This window comes from Ambystoma mexicanum, chromosome 6q, assembly GCF_040938575.1.
Source record: "Ambystoma mexicanum isolate Mex_15411 chromosome 6q, UKY_AmexF1_1, whole genome shotgun sequence".
In the NCBI taxonomy this organism is placed as follows: Eukaryota; Metazoa; Chordata; class Amphibia; order Caudata; family Ambystomatidae; genus Ambystoma; species Ambystoma mexicanum.
Window position 1 is genome coordinate 200,648,191 of NC_090937.1, and position 22,834 is coordinate 200,671,024.

The window sequence follows — 22,834 nt, forward strand, 5'->3', positions numbered from 1 at the left end:
TCCACTGTTCTAACAATGATGCATATAATCACTGTACCCATGAAAATGTAATGACTATGATTGTAACCATGCTTTTAAAGTATACAAAACACTGGATGGTTTATAAACCACCGACGCAGTGTATCACGACATATTGCACAAATTATTCAAATGTATCTACTCAGCCTTGATAAAGACTCTGAGAGGTCGAAACATGTGTCGGCTGACCACTTGCCTCACGCAAATAAAATACACATAACCCACTGGAAACCAGAATGTGAATAGTATTTTTTTAATCGCAAGGTATCCGGGCCAAACTATGTCCAAGTTCATGCATGTGCTGTGGGCAAAATCTACTCTCCCTGTCACTTTGCTGCAAAAATTATAAAAACAAACCAGAAATAGCTCAGTGCTGTGCAAGTTGAGTCAAAAGCTGAGTGCCCAACCGTCTCTACATCCAACCGCATGGGCACGCACCACGTCAAAGACGGAACAGCAGATGAGGAAGTTCAGCGTGTTCCTGAAGCCTCCATGGCAACCTGTGCCATAGTGGTGGCCAGTGTGTCCCTCTCAACCGAGATCGTAGGGATGACTACTTAACCCTCCCAAATAGCTTTGGTTCGAAGCCTGCCACTCCTGCGATTGTCACTCAACACAGCCAGGTTCTTATCGGTTCTCCCCTCGACTCAGTTGCTGTGATGAACCCCTTGGCTTTTGGCTTCTCTGGAGTCAAGGCCGGTACCACAAGCGCAGGAGCTTCCCCCGCTCCTGCTTATCAGCATAAGCTTTCCCTGTGCACCATTGACATCTGCTGCAGGACACCTGTGCTATTGTTCGCAGTCTTAGCCTTTCCTCTATGAAGGTTCTGCAGGCCTTGGATGAAAAGGGCAAGGTCACTTCTCTCCTTGCCACCCTCTCGATTCCTGACGCCTTTCTCCTTCTTTTGAACTGCCACGTGGTAGCAGTCTCGTCATGCTGTCTGCTGTACTTGCCTTGTTCGTACTGTGCTTTCTTACTCCACCTTTTATCCCTGCAGGGGACAAGGAAAGGCCGTCAGGTGTGTGTGATTCAAGTTAATTGCCTGACTTTGCCTGACCCTTCTGTCGGGACGTGTCAGGTACACCGTTCTATTACTAGTCCATTGTGAACCAATATTCATGTCGGAAAGGGGAGGGGCTGAAGTGTAGGAATGTCCTATGCTACAGGACAGGGAAGGTTAGTGAAACAGACTAAAATGATCGGGATGTAGAACAGAACATAGGGGATGATGGGAAGTGTAATTGTTGGTCACTTTTGACTGGGAGTTTAAAAAATAATAATCAGAGGGACAGGAAGAAGAATGATTGGGCGTATTCTGATGTGGAACAGAAAACCAAGGATTCTGAGGAAGACGGTTTCTAAGTGCAGCGGGGTGAGTAATGGATTCATTAGAAGCAGAGGGGATGATGGATTCTTGAAAAGGACGTTTATCAGATGCAAGGGAGGTCGAGTTAATATAGCCCATAAAAGCTTCGGGGACCTCGTCTTCCTCATCCCTTTCTCCGGTGTAATACCGCATCTCACCTGGGGCAATCTCCCAAGCATAAACTGTGTTCCCCTATCCAGGTGATCCTCCCCCACTGGTCCAACCCCAGGAACTAGATCGAACAGTGATGACCGTGTCTTGGCCACCTGAATAAGGGATCCTCAAGGTCTTACTGGGAGAATACCTTCAGGTTTCTCACATGCCCTTCCTCAATGCTGGTAGGACAAGGGCTTTTCATGTGGGAATTCCACCATGGAACACCTAGACAGTTGGTCCAAGTTTCCCAGCATAACACCGGGATTGGTATCACAGGTTTACGCTGTGAGGTTCTTAAAAAGTTATTCCACCTCTCTTTCTCTTTGCATCTTTCTTTACCTTTCTGGGGTGTTGCTTAGTTCTTCCTCTATCCTTTCTGGACAGATTTCCCTACTGTGGCCTCTTTCTCCACAGAAAAGGCATGTTTCCAGCTGTGAGTTTTTGGATACATCGAGAGATATTTGGGAGGTTGATCCTCCCTCATCTTAATTCAGGGGGCTAAAAAAATTCCTGGGTGTTAGGGTTCTCTAGGTCTTGTTCCCAGTGTTAACATAATGTTCCCCATGTAACATTCCACTTGAGTTTCTTACCCTTTCTCTTATTTGCCAGTCCACTATTGTCCCCTCTGAATTACAAAGGTGGACTTTCGAGATGTAATTCTCTGTATAAGGATTTTGGTACCTCTTTCCGATGTCTCTTTCCCCATGTTTCCCTCTTTCTCTGTTCTACAACTGTGGACATCGGATGTATCCTGCACCGATGTCTCTCTCGCCTGGAATGAGGTCGCAAGTAAATTTTCTAGCGACAGGATTTTGTATTTCCATTGTCAAGGGAGGTGGCAATCTATTAAGGTTTTGCCTTCCTGGGTTACGGAATTTGGGTCTTCTGGAGCAAGGAAAGGAGGATCCATTTGAGCTCCTTGTCCAATCCTCCTGGATTTTGAGGGGTTCCCTTAAGGGGGGATTCCATGTTGTCTCATATCGGAGGGTTCACAGTATTTCCCCTCACAGAATATTTCTTGGAGTGGAGGAGAAATTAAGTATGATGAATTTTACTTCACCTTCACAAGATATACCTCCATACCCCTTTCCTTGTAGGGTATATATATATATATATATATATATATATATATATATATATATATATATATATATATATATATATATATATATATATATAGCTGAAGGGGTGAGGTTACCTATTTGTACCTAGGGGGGAAGGGCTGGTGTTATGCTCTTCACCAATTTCTCACCATTGAGGGAAAAAAGAGTTTGACAGTATTTGTCTTTCATTGAATCTTTTACCAGTACCAGGGTAATCCAACTATTATCAATTGTATCACATCCCACTCTGACACCATATATGAAAAACCCACGGTGACAATAAGTAAGACAGACACAAGTGATCACAGTTCAAGGGTGTTTATTGAACAATGAATGTTGTATGCAAGTTGGAAAAATGGCTAATCTAAACCTAAATTTAAGATGGGAGCAAGCGTCAACCATCAAATGAAAAATAAGGCAGTCCTAGTGGTGTTGTGTCAAAACTAAAGGGGTCTATACTAAGAAACCTACTGCCAAACCTCACAACTAATACAAAAAAGGGATGTGGGATAGTTCTCAAGAATAGAAAGAAATGTTCTCAAATAATATGTCAGGATGCATCAGTCTGGGTCTCCCTTCCCCACGTTTTGGACACGGGGTAAGATGGGAGCTTGGAGCACAGTACGGTTTTGGGCCTTTCCAGCACGAGACAACAGTTCCAATAACAGCTCTTTGGACACAAACCTGGGTTTCTCTAGCACGAGATGACAGTTCAGATTTAACCCTCAAGCTTTCTGTAATCGGGGCCGTCGATGGCCAAGTCTCGTTTCACTTTAAAGTCTCTTGCCTTCGAGGACCTGACATGTTCAAACAACAAACATTCCTTTAACAAATGAAAGTTATTTTCCAATGTTCACTGGGTGATGATTCACCCCTACCTCCCCCTCTTCTGGGTGCTGACCCTTCTCAATTGTATTCCAAAATTCAGATAGGGTGACTATCTGCCGGACTCCACCCCTCTCGATTCGTAGCCTCCCTTCACCGGGTTTACTGTGGCTCTCGAATCAGGATGATAGTGGTTCACCCCTCTTTACCTCTTTAATTTCAATGTTCACCTTCTTTATCTTTTATACAGTTCAATATTTTCGCCATTTACTTCCTTTCCTTCACAGTGCTTGTACATCAAAGTCTTTCAATTCTATGGGATTTTGCTTGACCCTCTGTATGACCACTTTGACCTATTTCGCTAGCCTTCCTACTGCCTTCTGGTACGGCCTTCCCCTTTACACTTTTTACAGTTCATTCCAAGTTCAATAGCTTTGCTTAGAAGCTTGGCACTCCTGCAATTGTCACTCAACACAGCCGGTTCTTATCAGTTCTCCCCTTAACTCACCGGCTGTGATGAACCACTTGACTTTTGGCTTTTGGCTTCTGGCTTCTCTGGAGTCTAGGTCAGTACCATGGTCGCGGGAGCTTCCCTCGTTCCTGCTTATTGGCATAAACTTGCCCCGTATACCGCTGACATCTGCTGCAGGACACTTGTGCTATTGTTCGCGGTCTTAACATTTCCTCTGTGAATGTTCATCTGGCCTGGGACGAAAAGGGCAAAGTCACTTCTCTCCTCGCCACCCTCTCGATTCCTGTCGCCTTTCTCCTTCTTTTGAACTGCCGTGTGGTAGCCATCTCGACGTGGTGTTTGCTGTACTTGCCTTGCTCGTAGTGCACTTTGTTGCTCTACCTTTTATCCCTGTGGAGAAAAGGAAGGGCTGTCAGTTGTGTGTGATTCAAGATAATTGTTTGACTTTGCCTAGCCATTCTGTGGAGACATGTCAGGTACAACGTTCTATCACACGTCCATGGTGAACCAATATTCATGTCGGAAAGGGGAGGGGTTGGAGTGTCAGAATGTTCTACGGTACAGGGAAGGTTTGTGAAATGGACGAAAATGACTGGGATGTAGAACAGAACATAGGGGATGATGGGAAGTGTAATCGTTGGTCACTTTTGACTGTCTGTTTAGAAAGTGACAATCAGAGGGACGGAAGTGGTGGCGTTTGCGGGAGAAATGGGAATAAGTGGGATTGTGGGAAAGGCAATATTCTCTCTGAACAGGATGTGAGAGCAGAAAATAATAATCAGTACGGGAAGAAGAATGATTGGGAGTATTCTGATGGGGAACAGAAAACCGAGGATTTTGAGAAAGATGGTTTCTGAATGCAGCAGGGTGAGTAATGGATTCATGCGGAGGGGATGATGGATTCTTGAAAAGGAAGTTTATCAGATGGAAGGGAGGTTGAGTTAATACAGGCCATAAAAGCTTTGGGAGCCTCGTCTTCCTCATCCCTTTCTCTGGTGTAATACTGCGTCTCACCTGGGGCAATCTCCCTAACATAACCCTGTCTTCCCTTACCCAGGTGATCCTCCCCCACCCCAAGAACTGTATCCAACAGCGAATAAGGGATCCTCGAGGTCTTACTGGGTGAATACTCTCAGGTTTCTCACACATGTCTCACCATCAGGTACTTTACCCGCATTCCCAGAGGACCACCTACCCAGATGATCCTCTGTTACATCTCCCTCTTCTCGCCCCCTACGACTGCACAAGCCTAGATCCCTCACTATTCAGAAGCGGCATATCACTGCCCCGTATACAATGCTGGAAGCTGCCCTGTGGGCGAGTTGCAGCTCTGCAGATGTTCAGTAATCTGTTACCTTAATAGAGGCATCCACGCTGTCACGTGAGCAGTGTCAGCTGCTCGCTACCGTCGGCTCCGCCCACAGCATTGGCTTAAAAAGCATTGTGCAGTGGGGAGCTTGCTGCTTCTAATTACAAGCTACTCCTTGTTTAACAAATTTGCAGTATCTGTGCTTTTTGTCCTTCCATTTTGACCCGGTTTACGGCTAACAGACTTTTTCCGTCTCCTGTTTTCAACTTTGTTATGTCTTCCTGGCAATTGACTATGGCTCCGTCCAGGGACTGATTTTCACGTTCAGCCTTGATTCTGCTTGATCTTCTGGTTTGCAAGCCTGGCTTGTTACAAGGATTGCCTCAGCCTCTGGCCCCCACACTTACCTCCATTCCTGTTTCAGGTTTGACATTAGGTGGCTGCAGCTGTTATTTCTCCAGCACTTCCTGCGCTGTTTGCATTCTTGGTTCAGGGTTGACCCTACGCGTCTGCCTCTGCCTTTTCCCCAGCGCTTCCTGCACTCCTTGCATTCCTGGTATCTCCACCCAGACTGCCCCAAGACTTTACCAGTACTGCTTTCCTAGGGGCTAACCTCACACCTCTTGCCTGCTGGCTAACCACTCCATGTTGCTCCTTCCTTCTACTCCTCATGGATACCTCCTCCTGCATCGTTCCTTCTGCTGTCATCCACATTCCCAGGGAAGGACTTCCATTGTTGTTTGGACTTTGTGCACAACCCAGGATGCACTGCAGGTAACACCAATTGTGCACCATCCCGGTCCTAGTGCAACCCTTGTGCCGATCGAGTTTAGTATCCCTACTAACTACCCGTTTATTATTTTATCCTTGTTGTCGATTAGGTTAAATTCCTCTTGGATTCCTGACTTCCCTTTTGCTCCACAACATCTGCACTTGGTAAGGAAGAGTCAGTTTATTCCATCCTGTTCCCTTCCTTGTTTTTCAGTTAGTGGGTCATTCTGAACTCTGTTTTATAGGTCAAAGAGGGGAATCTCACAAATACACTTCATACCCATTCTGTACAGTCCAGTATCTAGGCAGGTGACTCTCCTTCTCCTTTTTCTGGATTGTTATTCTGGGTTGCACTGTATGCTAATCATCTTATCTTTTCTTGCAGCCTGGTAACATAAGCAGTGTGTTCTCCCTGCTCTTTTGTGTGATTTACTCCTCTGGCTGTTTGTCACCTCTCCAGCAAAGGGGTGTATCATAAAAAATTGTTTTTCCCTCCAGAGAGGAGACTTGGGTCAAGGTATAACCCAGGCTCTTAATCAAGACCATCAGGACCTGTGATCACCTCCACTCCTCCGGAACCCTTGGTTCGAAGAGTAACATCCACCCTCGCTTGTCTACCCCCAGGGTCGGGATCTAAAAGCAATGGCCTTTCCCTGGCCACCAGAGTACGGGATCCCCGGGGACTAGGCTGTGAAACACTCTCTGGTTTTTCACACTGGCCACCTGAGAAGAGGATCCAAGTGGAGTAGGTGAGAGGATGTCCTCAGGTTCCTCACAACCGATAAGAAATAGTGCTTTCACTGGATGGTCCAACCTCTAGTTTTTCTTGTTTGTCCTTAGAGAGGTGAGGATAATGTAATGGACATTGATTAATCAAATGTCTGAAACTCCCACAGATAAAACATCCCAGCTCTATGGGAGGGATAGTCTTAGAATGTCTCTGACCCCCCCCCGACACCCAAATGTGAGGTTTCAAGGTTCCTATAAGTCATTGGTAGCGATTTCTGAGACATATTCTCTGGCATCATGAAGAAGGACGCAGACAACAGATTCAGAATTGAAAACAAACACTTTTATTAACTTAAAAGTCAGGAAAGGCCTAAATTGCCCTATGCTAAGGTGGGATTTCCCTACCTAAATAAAATGAAGGAAAGCCTGAGTCAAAGAGTTCAACTGAAGAATCTGTCGGCGTCCAAAACCTATACTTGCCCTCACAACTAATCTATACAATGTGTAGGGATGTCAGCAACCAAAAGAAACAGTATCCAAAATAATGATGTGGCTCACAGCTTACCCTTCCCCAAGTATAAAAACCGGTTCTAGCAAAAGTCTCAAAGTTACCTCTATTGAGTTCATAATAAGGTAGTTTTAACCAGCTCTCTGGGTTCCCTTACCCAAGTTCCAAATAACACAAATCCAAGCACCGACTAATATTGAGACTTCATCCTCAAGTCAATAAATGATTCAAGTCTTAGGGCTCCCTTCTGTTACACTGATAGTGTTAGACTACTACTGTACACTTCTCAATATGCTTGTAACTATACAGTTGTACAAGCAAATACGATCTCACCTTGGCAGACAGCTGACTATCCGATGGAAGAGCCAATGCCGTAAGTGAAAGCTCCCCCAACTGACCTGTCCCTCCCTACCCGGAGGAAAAAACCCGGGGGGAAAGGACACGACCGTCAGTGAAACCCTCTGGGGAAGAAAACCCTGGATGAGTCTGAATACTGGTGAATGTATAGCCGTGCCGATGATTCTCACCAAGGCCTGGAATAGTACTGGATGCGGGAAGGCTTCCTCTAGTAACAGAGAAACAAAAGGTTTAAAAGAGATTTCTTAAGAGAGAAAGGAAAAATAGGGCTAAATAATAGTGCAATTAGGAAAGGAGTCCCTCACCTTCTAGTGCAGCATTACTTAAGAATGAGGGGGTTGTTACCGGCGTCCCTGAACTGGAGTCACTAGAAAACAGGATCCCTGAAACGGACAGAGGGTAAGTAAGCATGACTTGCGGGAGAAGAATTTCCCTAACGATCGAAGGAAGGAACTCACTATAGCTGATATAAAGAGAGAAGCGATACCTGAAGCTGAACTAGCGGAAAGAAAGGGAACGCGGTAATCTGGAGTGAGTAGTTGAGGAGCTTGGGCGAACGGGAGAACCTGCAGATAGAACCTAAACGGAACAGAAGCACAGAGTTAGAGATGCAAGGTAGGAAGATAGGTCAGGGAAGGAATGTTAGTACTATGAGCACCTAGAAGCGAACTCACGGAGCGCCTGCAACAACAGTAGCGACGCAAAGGAAACCCGATCTCGGTTCCGTATAAGGAATCACGTGAGCGATCCCCGGCATCTCTGCCAGATGTGCAGAGACTGAACCGTTGCTCTCCGCCCAGGTAGTACAGCGGTCCTCCATCTTGGATGTGCACAATCTGATCAATCCGCATAAGTGGCTATGTGTCACGGAATTCCCCCTTTCTCACCTGGGAGCGAACCTTGCAGGATTTCTTGGGCGGTGTCTTCTTACGCACGGACCTGGTCTTGTATAAGACCACGCAAGCCTCTTCTGGCTCCAGCGTGCGTTCAAAGCTCCAGGATTCAGATACTCCGGGATCCAGGAACGAAGAAGGTAAGCACACAGCAAATGAGTCCGGGAAACAAAGAGGAAGGAAGAGGGTAATGGGAATGGAATTAGGAGGTCCAGGAACAAGGACAACAGTGTAGCGAACTACGGAGCACACGTCTACTCGCTGCTTGCAGTAGCATTGAGGCGCCCGGCGCACGGGGGCACGGCCTATTTGTAAATGCGCTGCGTCTGACATAAGGACAAGGAAGATGTTGCACGTTAGACGGCCATGTTGGGAGTATCAAGGAGTAAAAGCCCTGTTGTGACAAGGAACATGAGGTCCAAAAGGGGCGTGTTCTGTGGGTCATGACAGCATGCCCCCTCCGAAGACTCGTTCCACCAGGTTTGCCCGGGTGTATGAGATGATATCTTCTGAGCAATCGAGGGGTATTCAGGTTAGAAGCTGGTTCCCAGGTTCTTTTGCTTGGAGGATATCCTTTCCATTCATCCAGGTATTGAAGCTGACCCCGTTTATACCTGGAATCGCATATTCGGGACACTTCATATTCACTTGGTCGTCCACCAACACCTGAGGGGGTCTGCAAGAATTTCGGGAAGATCGGATGTAGGGTTTTAATAAAGAAGTGTGAAAAACTGGGTGAATCTTCTTCCAAGAGTCGGGTAGCTTGAGTCGGTATAAGACAGGATTTATGATTTCCTTGACGGGAAATGGACCATAATACCGGGGGGCCATTTTGTTTGGCCGTAAGTGTCGGGGTAGTAGCTTTGAGGACAACCAGACTTGATCACCAACTGCTTATGAAGGCCCTGGTCTTGTTTTAGAATCTGCATTTTGTTTAGTTTGTATTCTGGCCTTCTCTAAGTGTTCCTTGGCTTCCTTGTGTACATTGATGGTGTTTCCATTCAGGAGTCAATGGTAGGAACAGGTGTGGGATGTGGAAGAACACAGGGTAACACTGATGGATGGAATCCTTGACTGCAATAAAAGGAGCTGGTGTTGATTGCCGAATGATCGGAATTGTTGTATGCAAACTCAGCCACTGGTATTAGGAGCGACCAGTCGTCCTGAACCTTAGTGGCGAAACAGCAAAGGTATTTTTCCAGGGTCTGGTTTACACGTTCCGTAGCTCCATTGGTTTGTGGATGATAACCTGATGAGAGAGCGCGTTGGATTCCCAGAATGCGACAGAGATGTTTCCAGAATTGTGAAACGTTTTGAGGTCCTCGGTCTGATATGATCTTGGAAGGAAGTCCATGTAGGCGTAGTATGTGTTCTAGGAAGATTCCAGCTAGCTCTGATGAGGACGGTAGTTTATGCAGGGTTGTAAAGTGAGCCATGTGAGTGAACAAGTCAATGGTAACCATGATAGTCGTGTAGCCCCTGGAAGGTGGCAATTCCACAATGAAGTCTGTAGCGATGAATTCCCATGGTATTGTTGGTAGAGCAGGTTGTAGTAGGAGACCTGCTGGTCTCTTGTTATCATGTTTGTTCTGACTCCAAATACAACAACAGGCTTGGATGTACAGTTGTACGTCTGTCTTCATTCTAGGCCACCAAAATTGTCTTTGTATAAGACGGATGGTGTTGGTGACGCCACAATGTCCAGAATGAAGGGTATCTTGGCAGAGGTTGATTATCCTTTGTTGTAATTTCTGTGTGGGGATGACTAGAGCATTATCCTTGAACAAGTATCCATCCTTGATTCTTAGATTCCATTGATTCTTCCTTGAAACATCCTTCCAGAGCTCAGAGCATTGGGTTTGTATCCGAATTTCTTCGAGGAGACTGACTGCTTGAGCTACAAAAATCGTGTGGGGAAACATCTTGGGATAGGTCCGGTCTTCAATTGTTTCATAGTCAGAACGTCGGGATAAGGCATCAGCAATTATGTTCTGTGATCCGGGGACATGATGGATGTGGAACTGGTACTGGGAAAAGAAGAAGGCCCAACGGGCCTGATGACTGTTCCTACACTCCAAGGATTGTAGAACTTGAAGATTCCGATGGTCCGTGCGGACCTGGACTGGATGCCTCGCTCCCAGGAGTAGATGTCGCCATTCGGTGAAGGCTTGACGGATGGCTAACAGTTCCTTTTCCAGGACAGAGTAATGTGTCTCACTGGGAGTCAGAGTTCTTGAAAGATAAGCAATGGGGTGTTCCATCTTGTCCTCAAACTCTTGCTTCAGCACTGCTCCTATGGCATAGTTAGAGGCATCCGTCTCCACTATGAATGGTCGATTTATGTCGGGTTGGGCTAGGATGGGGGCTTGAGTAAACTCTGTCTTTAAACGTTGGAATGCCTTGTCTTGAGGTGTGGACCAGAGAAAGGGAGTGTCTTTCTTCAAGAGTGCAATGATTGGCTGAACAATCTCCGAAAAGGTGAGTATGAACTTCCGGTAGAAATTGGCTAGCCCCAGGAAGGATTGAACTTGTTTCACAGAAGTGGGAGCCGGCCAGGATAATATGGCTTTTACCTTTCACTGATCCATACCAATTCCTTCTGGACTAAGGACAAATCCTAGGTAATGAACTCAGGTCACATTAAACAGGCATTTCTCGGGTTTGGGTAGGAGTCTATGTTCACATAGTCATTGCCTTAACATGTTCTTCATGCCTTGGAAGGTCCTTGGAATAGATCAGGATATCGTCCAGGTAGACGATGACGAAGATGAACAGCATATCGGAGAACACCCTATCCATGAAACGTTGAAAGACGGCAGGGCATTAGCAAGTCCAAAGGGCATTACCAGATATTCGAAGTGTCCAAAGGGTGTTCGAAAGGATGTTTTCCATTCGTCTCCTTCCCTGATACAGATCAGATGATAGGCACCCCTGATATCCAGTTTCGTGAAGATTACAGCTCCTCTCACCGCTTCCAGGATATCCGAGATCAAGGGTAAAGGGTAGCGGTCCTTGAGGGTGCATTGATTTAATCCACGATAATCGAGGCAAGGTCTAAATTCCTTGGTTTCCTTCTTGGGAACAAAAAACAGTGGGGCTCCAGCTGGGGATTTCGATGGTTTTATGGTGCTATTTTCAAGGTTGGTATCCAAGTATTCTCGTAGGGCTCTCTTTTCAGGTTCAGATAGGATGAACATCCTCCCAAAGGGAATCACTGCTGAGGGTTCTGTGTCTATGGCGCAGTCTTCAGGTCTGTGAGGGGGTAAAGCCTGGACTATGGCAGTTGAGAACACATCAGCATAATTCTGATAGGCCTTTGGAATCGATACGATATTGGAAACCATGAGTGGAACTTACTTATCTATTGATGGTTCTTTGGAAGGTGTCACGGATGATTCCAGGAATAGACAGTGAGACATACAAAACTCAGATCCAAGAAATAAGGATCCTGCTTCCCAGTTGATATAAGGATTATGCTTCTGTAACCAGGGCATACCCAGGACCATGGGATAATGAGCAGATTTAATGATGTCAAATCTGATCAGCTCTTGGTGATGGTTTATTGAAAGTTGGATCTCTTTAGTCTGCAGGCTTATAGGCCCTGAAGTGAGGGGTCTTCCATCGATCGCTTCCACCGGTTGCATGGTACTTAGTGTCTCGTATGGGATGTGGTGACACATAACCCAATCTTGATCAATGAATACTCCCATAGCTCCGCAGTCAACCAAGGCCAAAATGGAGTAGGTCATATTCTTGGATGGCGATAGAAGGGCCTGTACAATCAATAGGCTGTTTTGTCCAGGAGAGTTCAAGGATGGAATAGACGTGGAGCAAACATCTCTATCCCGAAGCCTTGCTCCATCTAGGATCGGGAGCTGGTGTTTCCCGAACGCCGAGGAGGGGCTAGAGGGCATTCTCTAACCAGGTGTTTATCCGAGGCACAGTACATGCATAACCCCGTATGAATCCTTCTCATCCTTTCTTGCGGGGATATGGGTACATGGATGACTCCTATTTGCATAGGTTCTGGTTCAGCAGCTGACCCTGGATTTGTGTCAGTCTTGGAGGTGATCTCGAAGGATGCCTTCGGGGGGGTTACTTTGGATTTCCTTTTTTCTGCCTTTCTTTCCTGGATACGAAAATCTATTTGCATGGCAAGGTCCAAAAGAGCCTGGAACGAGTTTGGGCGGGCCACTCTGGCCAACTCATCTTTGATCTCCTCATTCAGTACCCTTCTGAAAAGTGTAAAACTTGCTTCAGGAGACCAGTCAGCTTCCTTGGTCAATTGCTTGAATCGGGTTAAATACGTAAGCATATCCTGGGATCCTTGTTGAAAGTCTAGCAGGCGCTCCTGGGCACTATAGACCTGCTCATGGTGGTCAAACATGTTTTTAAGGGCTTGTATGAAACCATCATAGTCATCCAGGAGGGCATCACCAGAATTGACTAAGGGCGTAGCCCAGGTTAGAGCATTTCCAGAAAGGTGTAAAATTATGAAGCCAACCTTAGCCCTAGGGGTTGAAAAGTAGTAGGACTTAAAAGTAAAGTGGACCAAACAAGAATCAAGGAATCCACAAAGGGTTTTTGCCGATCCATTGTATTTGTCAACAATGCCGCTCAGCAATACGCTTTCCTTTGTGGCAGAATCACTGGATAGAACTAATTGTTTGAGAGCTGTGTTTTCCACCTTTAAATTTTGTACCTCGGTCGTTAGTTCTTGCATGCCACGCATGAGATCCTGAACAGCCGCTTCCATGACGGCTTCGACTTCGGTCGCTTGGCGACTCAAACTGTCACCGAATTCCCCCTTTCCCACCTGGGAGTGATCCTTGCAGGATTTCTTGGGCGGTGTCTTCTTACGCACGGACCTGGTCTTGCATAAGCCCGCGCGAGCCTCTTCTGGCTCCAGTGTGCGTTCAAAGCTCCAGGATTCAGACACTCCGGGATCCAGGAACAAAGAAGGTAAGCACACAGCAAACGAGTCCGGGAAACAAGGAGGAAGGAAGAGGGTAATGGGAATGGAATTAGGAGGTCCAGGAACAAGGACAACAGTGTAGCGAACTACAGAGCACACGTCTAGTCGCTGCTTGCAGTAGCATTGAACGTGCGGGCCTGCGGGGGCACGGCCTATTTATAAATACATTGCATCTGACGTAAGGACAAGGAAGATGTTGCACGTTAGACGGCCATGTTGGGAGTATCAAGGAGTACAAGCCCCGTTGTGACAAGGACCATGAGGTCCAAAAGGGGCGTGTTCTGTGGGTCATGACACTACGGTGCCAAAGGGACCAACGGCCAATATGTGTAACAGTATGCCCCCTTCTCCTGGGGGGGACCCCGGCTTCCCCGGATGTAGCCGGAAAAAACGTGGTACCAACCGGGGTGCGTGAAATCCAGAAGCAGGTTCCCAGTTCCTTTAAGCAGGAGAATACCTATCCAATCCACGAGGAATTGCAATCGACCCCTGCGATAACATGAATCATAGATGCTGGCTACCTCAAATTCAGGACCTGTGTCAGTTGAGACCGGAGGTGGTGGAACTTTGTGCAACCGATGAAAGCGGTCTTGTACTGCCAATTTGACCTGTGATAGATGGAACACAGGATGTATACGTGACCATGAAGAGGGTCGTGCAAGTTTAATGGCTGCTGAACCCACCAGGGATATCACTTTAAAAGGTCCGAAAAAACTAGGAGAAAGTTTAGATGGAATCAAATGACGGGGTAGGAATTGGGATGCCAACCAAACTGAATCTCCCACTGTTAGGGCCGGAGCGTCCCGGCGATGACGATCTGCATACTTCTTTGCCCGGTCTTGAGCTGTTTGCAGTGATAGTTTGGCTAATTTATGACCTTCTTGTGTGTCTGAGATAAGGGTATCCACCCCCGGACAGTTAGAAGGAGAAGAAGTGACTGAGGGAACAAATGATGGGTGATATCCATATGAACAATGAAAGGGACTGGTTTGCAGAGCGGAGTGTTTGGCATTATTATAGGCAAACTCTGCAAATGGTAGTAATTCCACCCAATTGTTTTGAGCAGCCGACACAAAGCATCGCAAGTGACCTTCCAGGGTTTGATTCAGGCATTCAGTTTGCCTGTTAGTCTGCGGATGGTATCCCGAGCTGAGGGCTTGTTTAATCCCAAATGTATGACAGACCTTTTGCCAGAAGAGTGAAGTGTATAAAGAACCCCTGTCCGATACAATAGTATCCGGGAGGCCGTGTCGGGAAAAGATTTCAGAGAGAAAGATCTTGGCCATCTGTGCAGCTCCAGGCAGTTTGAGTAAGGGTGTAAAATGAGCCATTTTAGTGAAGTAGTCTATAATGACCATTATGGCGGTTTTGTTACCAGAAGGGGGAAGATCCACTATAAAATCTGTAGAGATAATTTGCCAAGGTCTTTCTGGAATAGGCATCCGTGTCAATAATCCCAAGGGTGGTACTCGAGGAATCTTGGATTGTAAACACACGGCATATGCTGCCACATAGTCTTGAATGTCTGATCTGATATCCAGCCACCAGAAATGCAGTTGAATTAGCTCCAAAGTAGATTGAAAGCCTCAATGGCCTGCCGCTCGGGAGTCGTGGCACATGGCCAACACTTCTTGCTGTAACAAAGATGTTGGAACAAAGACCTGAGGTCCGTGAAAATAATATTTGTTCTCCTGGGTAAGATGATGGATAGAAGCGATTCTTTCGCAAAGTAGTTTGTTTAATGATGTTGCAGATTTGTAGGAAATCAGTAACAACGGCGATAAAGCTTGCATTGGGAAACAATTTTTCTGGACAAAATCGAGTAGTAGGAGAATCTTTGCGAGAAAGGGCATCCGCCCTTAAATTGTGTTTTCTGGGAAGGAAAGTGAATGCTATCCAGAACGGAAGGAAAAAATATGCCCTGCGGGCTTGTCGACTGTTGTTAGTATGCGCATGTTGCAGTACTCTAAGATTTTGTTGGTCTGTGCGGACTTCCACCGGGAACGGTGATCCCAATAACAAATGCCTCCATTCTTCGAAAGCTCTTTTTATAGCTAGCAGCTCTTTCTCAAGAATGGAATAGTTCTGTTCCGAAGCATTGAAGGTTTTAGAAAGATATGCCACTGGTCTTTCATCTCCCTGGTCCGAGAGTTGTAGTACCACCGCGTCTAATGCGTGTTGGGAAGCATCAGTCTCCACAATTGATTGCCTGGACTGGTTGGGAGTAGTCAAGATGGATGCATATGTAAACATTGTCTTTAAGGTCTGGAATGCTTTTTGTGCCGGTTCATCCCAGGAATATGGAACCCCTTTTTTCAGGAGTCGGGTTAGGGGTAAAATGATCTCCGAGAAGCAGGGAATGAATTTTCTATAAAAATTTGCGAACCCCAAGAATAGTTGGATTTCTTTTACACTAGAAGGAGCAGGCCATTCTTATACAGCTGATACTTTTTTTTGGATCCATGGATATGCCCTGAGCAGACAAAACAAACCCTAAATAAGTCACTTGATTTTGGTGAAATTCACACTTAGACGCTTTACAGTATAGATGGTTGGACTGGAGACGTTCAAGAACGATGTTCACATGTCTAATGTGGTCTTCTCTGTTAGATGAATAAATTAGAATATCGTCTAGGTAAATGATGACGAAATGAAACAGAATGTCCGCAAACAGATTGTCCATAAATCGTTGGAAAACCGCTGGTGCGTTTACCAATCCAAACTGCATTACGTGGCATTCATAATGTCCAAAAGGCGTCCGAAAGGCTGTTTTCCACTCATCCCTAGGGGGCGATACGAATGAGATGATATGCCCCTCGGAGATCCAGTTTAGTATAGAAAGCAGCCCCCCCGTACTGCTTCGAGGATGTCAGGTATAAAAGGCATAGGATACGTGTCTGTTATGGTTATCCTATTAAGGCCCCGATAATCAAATCATGGTCGGAGTTCATCAGAGTCTTTCTTAGGAATAAAAAAAAGAGATGCGCCCACTGGGGAAACAGATTCTGTAATGATTAGTTAAGAATCAGGGCGTTGTTACCAGCGTCCCTGAACTGGAGTCACTAGAAAACAGGATCCCTGAAACAGACAGAGGGTAAGTAAGGATGACTTGCGGGAGAAGAATTTCCCTAACGAACGAAGGAAGGAACTCACACTAGCTGATATAAAGAGAGAAACGATACCTGGAGGGACGAAGCTGAACTAGCGGAAAGAAAGGGAACGCAGTAATCTGGAGTGAGTAGTCGAGGAGCTTGGGCAAACGGGAGAACCTGCAGATAGAACCTAAACGGAACAGAAGCACAGAGTTGGAGATGCAAGGTAGGAAGATAGGTCAGGGAAGGAATGTTAGTACTATGAGCACCTAGAAGCGAACTCATGGAGTGCCTGCAACAATAGTAGCGATGCGAAGGAAACCCGATCTCGGTTCCGTATAAGGAATCACGTGAGCGATCCCCGGCGTCTCTGCCAGATGTGCAGAGACTGAACTGTTGCTCTCTACCCAGGTAGTACAGCGGTCCTCCATCTTGGATGTACACAATCTGATCAATCCGCATAAGCGGCTACGGTGCCAAAGGGACCAACGGCCAATATGTGTAACACCTTCCTCAAGACTTATGTTCAGCAACACAAAAATGTCCTTTGTCTCTGCAAAGGTCTTTGTCATTCGTGAGCTTCCTCTTTAAGGTTGGTGGTTTGTGTATAAATTGTAATTGTATTCAAAAGCAACTTCAAAGTCTTGATTAGTTCTTCCTCCAATATAATTCTCTGTTATATGCTGTTTTTGGCTTCACTTAGATTTTAAGTTTAACACTTGATAGTTTTACTTGATTGTAATGTTCTGTTTTACTTCTGAACTAAATATGTAATAAATGTGCTCTTTGTGTAATGTTTTCATTCAGTTCGACATTCAATAGATGTTCAATTATCCTTGTTAAGGTTTTGTTCAGTTTAATATTCACTAGGCACGGGTTGCGGTCAGAACACACCTTCCCTTTTAACACGTGGTGTAAGTTTCCAATTAATTCGATGTTCAATAGACGCGGTTTGCACTCAAAACACACTTGCTATTCACCCCGTGGTGTAATACTTCTTTAATTCACTTCAAAAGAAATGTCCAGTCCTCAGAGACTTTCAAGAACATGTTTCCTCCCACACGCAACCACTCTGATACAAAGTATTCCTAGTGCTTCAGTTTAACACTGGATTGAATTGCAGGCCTTCGAAGACGTGTTTCCTCCCATGCGTGACCACTCCAATACAAAGTATTCCTCTAGGAAAGTTCAAACACTTACATACCGGGTTTCTCCTTTGCTAGAAACTCACTGGTTTTGTTTAAGGGTCTCCAAGCAGCGCGCATCACTTGGCCCTCTACTTTCCACATCAGGGTTCCAATTCCTGCCCCACAGGCACTCCTGTTTCACCTTCTGAACACAGGGGAACAAGCATTTCAAATTCAATGAAAAGAGACAGCTTCTCCACACGGCCCCATTCCCAACAGTTGATCTGCTCCAAAGAGACCCAGCTCCCACACCACACTTCCATAGGCCGTCTCCCTCTTCAGACCTCAGCGTCTCAGCGTACCTCTTCACCATGATTCACTGCTGCTTTTCTTGGTTTCTCTACTGCTGCTGCTTCCACTCTCCCTCCACTGCCACCTTCACCTTCTTTCCTTAAATTGGGCTCCTTTTATGCACCTGGAATCCTTTGACAGGCTGCAGGTGTGAATGTTCAATTAGCCCTGCCTGACCACAATTAAAGGGACATGACTGACCCTTACAACTCTCAGCAGGCATCGTCCTCGTCCCAGTACCAGAGTGGTAAAAGAGCATAGGCTTCATTGCTCTAGGTTGCCTCTTCCTCGTCGTAGTACTGTCAATTGTCATATGTGCAGGGATTAGGGGAACTGGCTTATAACAGTACAGGAAGACTGGGGAAGGGCATCCTACTCCCAGCCCGCAAGGACCCTCTACCCAGGTGATCCTCCCTCGCTCATCCACCCCAGGGTCAGGATCCAAAAGCAATGGCCCTTTCCCTGGCCACCAGCGGAGAGGACCCAAGGGGAAGAGGAGCGAGAATACCATCAGGTTTCTCATAGTGTCTTATACCATGAGGTATACATGTTTGCTTAGAAAGAAGGTCATTAGGTACACAACAACTAATTCCTTTACTGTGTTCAGTAAGTCTAAACAACCAGTCTAAACGACCAGTTTCTTGATGAAAATTTATTCGGGGTTTTGACCGATCCTGCTCAAAACATGTTAACATTTTAGTGGATTCATAGGTCTTTTATCCAGTACTTCACAGTTAATTTCTTTTTACAGATAAGGGGAAAAATAATTTCCAGCCTCGTTGTCATGGACATCATTCCTAGGTTTATGATTACTCCATGTTTCCCATACAATATCATACACTAAGTTCCCAACCTCCTCGCCCTTCTGAATCTTACAAGGTTCTTGGGAGGTAGCTTTAATTCTTTTCCACACGATTTAAGGGGAAATATTTTCAAACCCCTTTCTTGCGAGGGTATACATTAGACAGATGTATTGACAGGATATTCTGTTTTTAACTGCAATGAAACTAGTGTTTTGTCCTTTCATAAAATTGTGTAATCTTGAGGACAAAAAAGATGGTATAAATTACAGGTTTCTGTTGTAATATAAGTCTAGCTTGTGGGTGACATCATTGGCTCTTTGAATGTGGTGATGTCAGTATGGAGTGCACGTGTGCTGTGAGGTCACTATGGAGTGTCAGTGTTGTTATCTGAACTGGTGTTCCATGTGGGACAGTTGGAAGGTGATTGTTGGCGTTAAGGAACGTGCCGGTGTCTCTGTGAAGTATCTTACTTAATAAACCCACTACAACTTACCTGCTGGCTCAGGTGTGTTGGTGTACGGTGCTACATCATTTCACTGGTGAAGAGGATGGGATCCTGTCGTGGAGGGGGCAACTTATGAACCAGGACACCACCCTTCGTGTATTCACGTCCCACGTCATTGGTGCCAGCAAAGGGTTAATACCGGATCATGGTACTGAGTCTCCTAGTCTCAGCAGGCCGGGCGGCGCTAAAGGGGACCGGTTTTGGTCTTTGTGCTGTGTCCAGAGCAGCACACTGAGGCTCCGGGTGGAGGAGAGCAGAGGTAGCGCGACAACATGTGCCGTGAGCTGGTTGCGGCAGTTGCCGAGGACTGGTCCGGCAAGGGAGGCAGAAGAGGGGCATGTTGCCCTAGGCTGGGCATTGGAGGAGCTGAGGACTGGTTCGGCGAGGCGGCGCAGAAGAGGGGCAAGCTGAACTTTTCCTGGCCAGTTCAGGTTAAGAGGAGGTGATTAGCCCTTATTATACTTCGGTGGGTTCCTCTTGTTGTGTTTTGTTATTGTTGGGATGGAGTGGAGTCGGTTGTGAGTTGGTTGTGTGCTATTGGCACGGTTAGGGTTCTAACGGAGTATAATGCATTTTTGGGGTGCCACATTGGGTTTATTATTGTTGCTCTCATGTTCTTAGTGTCAAGATGTGCGTCCCGTGGACGCTGCGTACCTGTGTTTCCTGAAGGCTTGCGTGCCGGGGTCGCCAGGACGTTGATCGTAGAACGAAGGATGACAAGGTAACGCCAAGAACCGGCCCAGATCCCGTCCTGATTTGCAGGATTGAAAAAGGTTCCGTTTCCTGACGCCACGGATGGACACCTCCCTGGATTTACGTGGCGCCAGAACAGTGCGAGCACTGAACAGGGAAGGTCAGTAGATGCTAACAGCAAACTTGAGTGCGTTGTTTATTCTGCAGAGACTCTCTCGAAGATGGTGGAAGAGGACTGCCAAGATCGTGGAGTGGCAGCAACTGCAGGAAGCAGAAAAGGCAGAGTAAGGCACCGATGAGGCACTGGTACCCAAGCTCAAGGCAGAGAGGAAATCAGGCAAGGGAAGGTGGGCACGTTGGAGGGAAAAAGAGGCAGATAGGGACCAGGAACACAGACCAGGAGCAGACCAACCCAACCCAGGGAAGCCAGACCACCAACCAGGGAACCAGACCAACAGGACAGGAGGGCAGGGAAAACAGGAAGGAAACAAGAAGGTAAACGGAGTAACCAAGTGGAACAAGGTAATCCAGTAGCGAGCGGGAGGTCAGGACCAAACCGCGTTGAGACGCGGCGAGTACAAGACCAGGAAGCTCTTTTATAGTGACTCGGCGTGGAAGCGAGGCTTGACCCGCAATCCGAGTCGGCGCATGCGCGGAACCAAGATATTCCTAGAAACGAGGCTTGAACCACAAGCCCGTTCCCTGCCGTTTCCGTGTAAGAGCGCATGCACCCCAAATGAGCGAAGACGATAACGCGGGTATAACCGCCAGGCATCTCCCCGCCCACAAGGATACGGACGTTTCCGTTCCCGGGTGAGTGTCCTAACACCATGCCCCCTCCCAGAAAGACCAGGGGCCCCCGGTTTACAAGGATGGCGCAAATAGAACTCTCGCACCAAACGAGGAGCATGGACATTCCCAACAGGTTCCCAAGTGCGGTCACAAGCCGAATACCCTACCCAATCCACCAAGAACTGCAATTGACCCCGATGGAAACGAGAGTCACAGATTTCCCGGACCTCATATTCAGGAACACCCTGTACCTCAATGGCCGCAGGACGGGAGCCCGAACGTCCATAGGGGTCATCCAGATAAGGTTTAAACAAGGAGACATGAAAAACGGGATGCACCCGCCAAGATGGGGGCAGTTCCAGTCTGAATGCCACCGGGGAAATCTGTTTAGCAATTCGAAAGGGCCCTAAGAAACGGGGAGCAAGTTTCATGGGTAAATTGCGAACAGGTAAGTTCCTGGAAGAAAGCCACACCTTCCCTCCAACCTCAAATGCAGGTTCAGGGGTACGCCTCCTATCTGCCTGAGCCTTCATGTCCCTACGTGCCTTAGCCAGGGTACCAGTCGCCTGAGTATGCAGTCTTCGGATCTCCTGAATCAGCTGATCAGCAGAGGGAACCGTGCTTGGTCGTACAGGAGCAAATGGAAAAAGTCTTGGATTGAGTCCATAGGAACAAAGAAAGGGGCTTAATCCCGTAGCAGAATGGATAGAGTTATTATAAGCCACCTCAGCTAAGTCCAAATGCAATGCCCAGTTGGTCTGAGAGGCGTTGGAAAAGCAGCGCAAGTACTGTTCCAACGTCTGATTGGTCCGCTCCGTCTGTCCGTTGGATTGCGGATGATAGCCGGAACTGAGTGCCCGATGTATGCCCAGGTGACAACACAGCTGCTTCCAGAAAGATGAGATGAACTGGGAACCACGGTCCGAGATGATCTTATCGGGTAGTCCATGTAACCGATAAATGTTGTGCAGAAATGCTCGGGCCATGGAACTTGCAGAGGGAATTTTCACAAAGGGAACAAAATGAGCCATCTTGGAGAAACAGTCAACCACTACCATTATGCATGTGAAGCCTTCGGAAGGTGGTAGTTCCACTATAAAATCCGTGGCTATGGTATGCCAAGGATATGGTGGTGTCTCGGTTGGTTGGAGTAGACCGAGCGGCTTCCTTCTGGGTATCTTTACTTGGGCACATACCGGACAACATTCCACGTATTGTTTAATCTGTTTAGCCAATCCTGGCCACCAAAACTGTCTGGCAACAAGCTCTTGAGTTGCACGTATGCCCCGATGGCCCCCAACCTTCGAATCGTGGAATGCTTGCAAAATGGCCGTCCGAAGAGAGTCGGTAGGTACATACAGTCTCCCACTGAAGAAGAGCAAGCCCTCGTTTTCACTAACTTGGGGTAGTTTCAAAAGTTCAGTTCTGTAGGGGTCTGCCAATGTTTCTTGTAAGAACGTATCCAGACAATGAGACACGGAAAACAAAAAATGTTCTGGGGCTATCAGTAACTGATTCTGGCTGTCTTGCTTGATGTCTTCGAAAGAGCGAGACAATGCGTCTGCTTTCAGATTTCGAGCACTGGGTATATATGTGATTGTGAAATCATAATGTGAAAAGAAAAAAGCCCAACGGGCCTGACGGGAATTGCGACATTGAAGAGATCGTAGGTACTGTAAATTTCTATGGTCGGTACGGACCTCCACAGGAAATCGGCCTCCCAAAAGGTGATGGCGCCATTCTTCAAAAGCTAATTTGATAGCTAAAAGTTCTTTCTCGATCACTGCATAATTCCGTTCGCTTGACGTTAATTTTCGGGAAAAATAAGCCACTGGGAATTCAACATCAGATTGTGGGTCCTTCTGTAGCAGAACAGATCCAACGGCGAAACTCGATGCATCTGCTTCCACAATGAATGGTCTACTGTCGTCGGGATGATGTAGAATGGGAGATGTGCTGAAAGCTTCCTTGAGACGGTCAAACGCCTTA